The sequence below is a fragment of the Sinocyclocheilus rhinocerous genome, unplaced genomic scaffold (assembly GCF_001515625.1).
Source record: "Sinocyclocheilus rhinocerous isolate Xijiao unplaced genomic scaffold, SAMN03320098_v1.1 scaffold889, whole genome shotgun sequence".
In the NCBI taxonomy this organism is placed as follows: domain Eukaryota; kingdom Metazoa; phylum Chordata; class Actinopteri; order Cypriniformes; family Cyprinidae; genus Sinocyclocheilus; species Sinocyclocheilus rhinocerous.
The window spans coordinates 1,683,071-1,690,141 of NW_015638024.1; the positions used below are offsets into that span (position 1 = coordinate 1,683,071).

General features: G+C 38.1%; 1 protein-coding gene across 1 annotated transcript in view; it reads left to right on the plus strand.

The window, feature by feature from the left end:
* The window catches only part of LOC107749442 (CMP-N-acetylneuraminate-beta-galactosamide-alpha-2,3-sialyltransferase 2-like), a 16,981-nt gene that overhangs the window by 3,439 nt on the left and 6,471 nt on the right, over positions 1–7,071 (plus strand). The gene's annotated exons all lie outside the window — the stretch shown is intronic.

Sequence of the window (7,071 nt, forward strand, 5' to 3'; positions counted from 1 at the left end):
CCCTTTCCCCAGTCTAGGGTTGGGAGTGGGTGTAACAGGTTAACTTAAGCTTATATCTATGAAAAAAGAAAGAAATAAACGGCAAATAAAACGTGAAGGAATCACTCCAGTCCTCTGCCCCAGAAATGCCAGACAACCACTTGGTTTAAAGCAAACGTAAACTATTTATTTAAAAAAAAACAAGGATAGTGGAAGCAATAAATGTCTTCAGGAGAAGGCCTGGCCAAAACAAACAACAAAACAGCAGCTAACTTACAGGAGGAGTACTAAATCTGTCCAGGTAAAAGAAAAGAAATCAACAACAGAAGCTTTCCTCAACTCCCTCGCTAGGCAAAAACAGGGATGAACAGCGAGTACAAAACAAAAATGGCACCCTCTCCCTACAGCTTCCGATTTAAAGCAAATGAACAACAATTACAATAACTTAGTTCTTCAAGGTATCAAAAAGGTAGAGTAGTCACACTACCTGCACAGTAGCAGCACAACACTGCTGGACAACAGGAATACACTATAACAATCAAAAGCGTTTTCATGAAGAAATGTCCCAAGTTTGCATCACACTCAGCAAACTTCACAAACACTAACAAGTCTGGAGCAGGGGAGAAATGAACCTTCCAGTGTCTCGCAAGATTGTTACGGTTTTAAAGTCTGAATCAGGAGACAGAGAGACTACACCTTCAAACAAGAATGGTTGATAGCTCTCCTCGCTAGGAGAATTAACATTATGTGGCGTCTCCACAAGTGCTACATTCTTGAGTTTGGAGGCCGCATTCTTCTGTTTCCAGGCCTTACAATCTGCAATCAAGTGATTCGGATCAAGACAAAAAAAACACACTCGTTTTTCATCACCCGAAGGTTTACGAGTCATTCTGGGTAATGTTTCATTTTTAGCAGCACGTGTAATGCGTGTTACCACTGAACTTTCCACATTCGCAAGCAGAGATTTGACATATGCGTTCAAGGAGTAAACATTTCTGTGTGTCAGCACGAACTCATCGGCCAACACTGCAGCATTTGACAACGAAGTAACCTTTTGTTCATTTAAGTGCACAGCGATTTCAGGAGAAGGCCTGGCCAAAACAACAAACAAAACAGCAGCTATCTTACAGGAGGAGTACTAAATAATCTGTCCACGTAAAAGAAAAGAAATCAACAACAGAAAATTTCCTCAACTCCCTCGCTAGGGATGAACAGTGAGTACAAAACAAAAATGGCACCCTCTCCCTACATATCCTAGGGATGTAACACTCAATACTCTGCCAAGATAACCCGCTTGTTTTAAGGTCATTTTATGCCTGATACGTGTCGAAATAATTCGGTCTTGATGCTGATCATGACGCTGATGCTTCGGGTTGATGAATTCCTATCTGACATGAAGCGCGATGCTGTGAACGAGTCTGCATCGATCCGGAAAAAAAAAAATACAAAAGAATAGTCTAGATGTTTAAAAAAGATATTTAAATAGGCATATAATACATATTATTACTGTTTTATTGTAGGCTAAAATAACTCTTATTATGTATTAATAAAAAGCTTCGTATGTCCTACGGAAGCAAAGCACTTGCGTCTGATGTTTCGGTTTTGGTTTTTAGAAAAAGAATATGCATGAATGAGAAAATAAAGTGCAGGACGTGCTTGATGTTAGTTATTAATCGTAATAAGACACACACAAAAATCTCAATGCATTACTCGCACTGACTGACACTGACCTGAAGCGCGCACAGAAAGACGCGTATTACAGAATTACTGTATTTTAAAACATCTGTCTTGGCGTGTTTACGCAAACATAGTCCGTTATGTCTTAATTGAACATTTGGAGAACAGTTGAGGAAAACATCTGATGTGTAACAAATATTAGATCTGTGCAATATAAACCTGCTGCCATCTGTGTCATTAATATTAATCATAAAAAAAATAAAAGGAATCGCTCACTCACTGCTCTTGAGTGAATAATTTTTGTAGCTCTAACAATATTCAGTTTGTAATGAATACATACAATGAAGACTATGCAGTGATTATTTTTACATTTGATTATTCAATTTCTGTTTTTCTTTCATTTTTTGTGCAGTGCCGGATTTCTTCCAAATTTTGCACAATAGCCCAAAGACATGAATTAGATGATCTACTTAAATTTTATATATTAATTTATATATTAATTACATTTTCTACTTTATTTAATTTTACAAATAAAATAAAAGTAGACCTTATTTGAATCATTTCAGTGAATTGACTTGGTAATTGTTGCTACAATCAAGCTCTTGTGGTTCCCCCCATTCGTTTAAATGTTTTTTGTGCTTTTTGGACATAAATAGACCTGTTTTACAAAACTATAAGAATTTTCCCATAAATGTGTCATATGTCACTGAAAATGGGAGAATCTCAGCTATATTATATTATATTATATGTACATTTTGCATTACAAGCAGCTTGTGATGGGATGAAGAACCTTAATTAAAATATTTTAAATCTTATTGTTCTCAAAACACATAGCAAGTCACAAAAATTTCAGACGCCAACTTTGGTCAATGTAAACTGTCTAATATTATCACCACCTCAGGTGTGCATTATTTTCGAAATAATTCAACGGCCCGTCGTCAATTATTCCTTGCTTAAATTATATAGTGTTGGACAGCAGTAAATGCTACCTAATAAAATGCTAATTAAATATAAAATTGAATTGCAATGTAATGTATTAAAATAATAAAATCTATAAACGTCCATTTTCCAGTCATCTTTAACCAGAACTTATAAAAACACAATTTTACAGTATTTTATCTGAAAGTATACATATTGCCTTAAAGGTCATTATTTTTGCTTCTTAAAAAAAGTGTGTATTGTGGATTAAAATTATAAGATATTATAACTTAATTTTACAAAACTCTACAAAACAATTGTATTTTTTATGTGAAAGTATATATATTTTCGTAAAGTAAGGTAATTCATATTTTTTACTTAAAACATGTTTACAGTATTTTACAGTAAAACCTTCATGTATAAAAGTATTGCAAGTATGCTTTGTCAATTAAAATATACTTTTTGCTGTATACAGTAAGGTAACTTACAGTTACAGTTTTAGAGTTAACACATGTGAGTTGACCAAGGGAAAAGGAAATGAGAGGCACCATTGTTTTGCATTATGAAAGATATTCTGGCGGTCAGAGAGGCTGATAAGTGTGCTGTGCTTGGAGCAATGATGTGGGGGATGGTGGGCTTGTTTTTTTGTTTGTTTTTTGTCCCTTGTTGAGGGAACCACACCACATGCATCTTCACAACTGTGAGACCAACTTTACAGGAAATGTGAGGCCCCCTACCCTTAGTAGTCCACTCCACTCCTCACTTGAAACTCTCTCTGCAGTGTTAACATGGCCTGACTCTTTAACATGCCTTGAGCAAAACAAGCCTCTCACGCCTCTGCAAGTTAAAAAGCTTTGGCTGGTATCCAAGGCAAATCTTTTAGAGCAGGATTTCTCAGCACCTCAGCCGTTTTGATTGCTGTTTCGTAATTACTATTTTTTTTTCTGGTGTCCATTGGTATAGGAAATAAAAATGGAATGGAAAATCTCTGACACTGTTTATGTTTGCATGACAATAATTAAATAACAAACAAACAATGGTGGAAAATTTCCACATTTTTGCAAAAAATTATACATTTTGCATTACAAGCAGCTTGTGGTAATTAAAATATTTTAACTCTTAATGTTCTCAAAACACATCACAAGGCACAAAAATTTTCGACGCCAACTTTGCCTCAGTGTAAACTATATCATATTATCCTTTTATTGTAATCATTCAAGACGTAATTGCACACACATTTGTTGTGAATGCTTAACTGAATACATGATGTCAACTAACCACATAACAAATATTATAGCTGTATATTACTACCATATGTACTGTATGTTACTCTGATACACTCATATCTGGCAGATAACAGAATACTTCCTGATTGTAAGATTGAAACAAGCATTTTCTTTAAAGCTGCTTTGAAACAATATGTATTGTGAAAAGCACTATAAAAATAAACTTAAATTGAATTGAAGGACTTGTTAACAAAAACATACCGTGTTTATGGAAAGCTTACCCAGGAACATATACGCCAGTTACATTACAGTAAGCACACCTTAGCAGCCACCCACCCCCATTGTCTTTAGAGAATCAACTTACATTTGGTCCCTTCCAAATCCTAAGATTGTATTCACAGCCCTGATGGTTCTGAAAGGTTATGTCATTTATCAACTAATGTTTGCTTGCAGTGTGGTTGCCTTCCAAACCCAGTGTGTACCTCAAGGCTCACACAGAAAGTTTGGGCAGACCTTTTGTGAAAAGGGGTCCCTTTTAGTGAGTAAAGGGCACATTTCTATGAGCAATCAAATTGGAATAGTTTGGCAGTCATTGAGGAGCCTCTCAGTTTCAGTAATATGAGAGTCCCAATTGACGTTGGTATGCAAACTAATTCATTCAGATGAATAACTATGCAAATGAAAACACACGGAAGGTTTTCATTGTAGTGTTTTTATCTTTTCTTTGACCATGCAAAGCCAGATTAGACAGGAGTGTTGATTCACGGTAACTTGGCCAGAGTACCAAGATATTGACATTTGCTCTATTTCAAATCATGAGAATCACTGTTATCTTTAGAAGAACGTCACAATTCGCAGGCTGCCCACGTCCTAGTGCAAATATTACTTTGGCCTAATACATTTAGAGCCACTTGTAGAGAAACTAATAAGTCTCTTTCTCTTTCTGCGTTACAGCTGTTGTAATTCCTCCTGATTAGTTTTCTGAATGGACCGCTTGTTTCTCAGCTTAAGCGAATGAGAACGTTCTGGATTCATTAGCTCTGGATCGGTTACTTTAAGCTCCTTGTGTTCGTTTTGAGCATAGTTCACTTTGAGTAATGAACGGTGGGGGAGACTCGTCTGTACCGCCACTTTGCTGACTAGGTGGGTTTGGCGCGCTGGCCTGAGATGTAATTCTGTTTGGTCTGTAGTGAGGCAGCCGTCTGCCAGAGAGAGATGGTTCTTCCGAATCAGCTGAATGTCAGCTGATCCCACATCCCCCACCCCATTACCAGCGTCTCCCTGCTCCACCGGACACGGCTCCCTAACAGATGAGGAAAGTCTTGGACTTCCTGTTTAGCATAAAATTTAAGCCTTGCTCTGCAGTCACTTTGGCTGTGGTTTCTGGGGTAGCCTTTTTTTTTATTTTAAAGTAAAGTGGTTGTTTCAAGGATGCTTGTTAAGGAGATCAAGCAGGCCATTTAAGTACCATGGATCAAGTACAGAGCTCTAGACTGGGAATTGTGGGAGTAGTTGCGTTTGACAGTCATCAATCTAAAGATGGATTTGCTGCATCAGTGCGATTGGTCCAACGCTGTCAGCGGTGCTTAATGTATGAAATTCCTCATTGTGGATTTGGTGGGGAGTACGAGGGAGGTTCAGCCACATTCTTGCAGTCTCATCAGGACGCAGCAGTTGTGGCATTTTTGTATTTTGTTTTGTACTTGTGTTTTTGAAGAATAAGTCGACAGACTGAACAGGATGAAGTAAAACTTAAAGGTGCAGTAGGAGATCTTGGAAAATGCTAACTTTAGCCTGATAGCACTGAAAGCGAACGTCCCACCCTCCCTGCAATCGCCGTCCAGAGCCACGCCCACTGAACGCATATACGCTCACAGACCAGAATACCAGAGACAACATTACTACAATAGGCTATATCAGTGGTTCCCAATTCCAGCCCATGTTCCGAAGTGACGTAAACTTCAACGGATTTCCCCTGCTCAGGGAGTAGGGAGCAATGAACACTCTGTAGGGATCATATCGATCGGAACACAGTTAATGCACGTAGTTCACTTCTAACGAGCTGGTTATCTGAATTGGGTGTGTTTACTAAGCGAGACATGCAAAATATGCAGAGCGGGGTGGCGCGAGGACTGTAATTGGGAACCGCTGGGCTGCATCATGTGTCATTCACAGGTGAGAAAACTTTAAAAGTACTACAATACCAGGAAGGAAGATCGGGTTTGTGGATGTTTGTCTGCCATTCTCGCTCTGTCTGCACAGCTTGCGTGAACGCGCTGATGATGTATCCTGTCTACAGGAGGTATGCTAATACATACGTTGACAGGCAGGTAGGAATGCCATTTAAAACGCCCGGACCGAGCGTTTTGATTGGACGAACATTTCTTGGTCCTACGCCTTCCACAGAATATATACAGATAAATACATTTAGACCACTTAACTTAATGATTGCTATCGGGATGTGAAGAGACTTTCAACCAGCATAACAAAAAATGTTTCTGAAGACAATCACCTATTGCACCTTTAAGTAAAAGTTAAATGATTCTTTCATTTAGCACTACCTCAAAGAATGAGTTTCTTAGGTTGACTTTAATAGGATGATTCACATAACAATAGAAATTCTGTCGTTTACTCACTCTTAAGTACATCAAAATATGACTTAAATTTCTTCTGCATGTGGAGCACAGAAGAAATAAATTGAAGGGAAAAATACTGTGATCTTTGCTCTTTTCCATGCAGTTATGAGAAATGTGAACTGTAGCTTCAAAAACGCCTTCAAAGTGGTTAATATCGCTTCATGTGAGGAAGTGACTAAACTTTAAAGGGGTCATATGATGTTGCTAAAAAGAACATTATTTTGTGTATTTGGTGTAATGAAATGTTTATGCGGTTTAAGGTTCAAAAAACATTTTCCACATACTGTACATTATTGTTTCTCCTCTATGCCCCGCCTTTCTGAAACGCGTCGATTGGCCAGCTATCTAGTGCGTTGTGATTGGCCGAATACCTCAAGCGTGTGACGGAAATGTTACACCCCTTACCATACTGTGATGCCCTGTCCGGCTGAAGCGACGAGACAAAAACATTAAAACACATTATAAACGAGGCATTTGTTGCATCCAGTGGGGACATAATTATGGATTATAATGACATATACTGTCATTTTACGTGTTGCATCGCTTTTTACGTGTTGCATCGCACTGCGTAAACAAAACCATGTCTGCATTTGTGATCGGAGGAATGACAAACAACAAGCACTACTCTACACTGC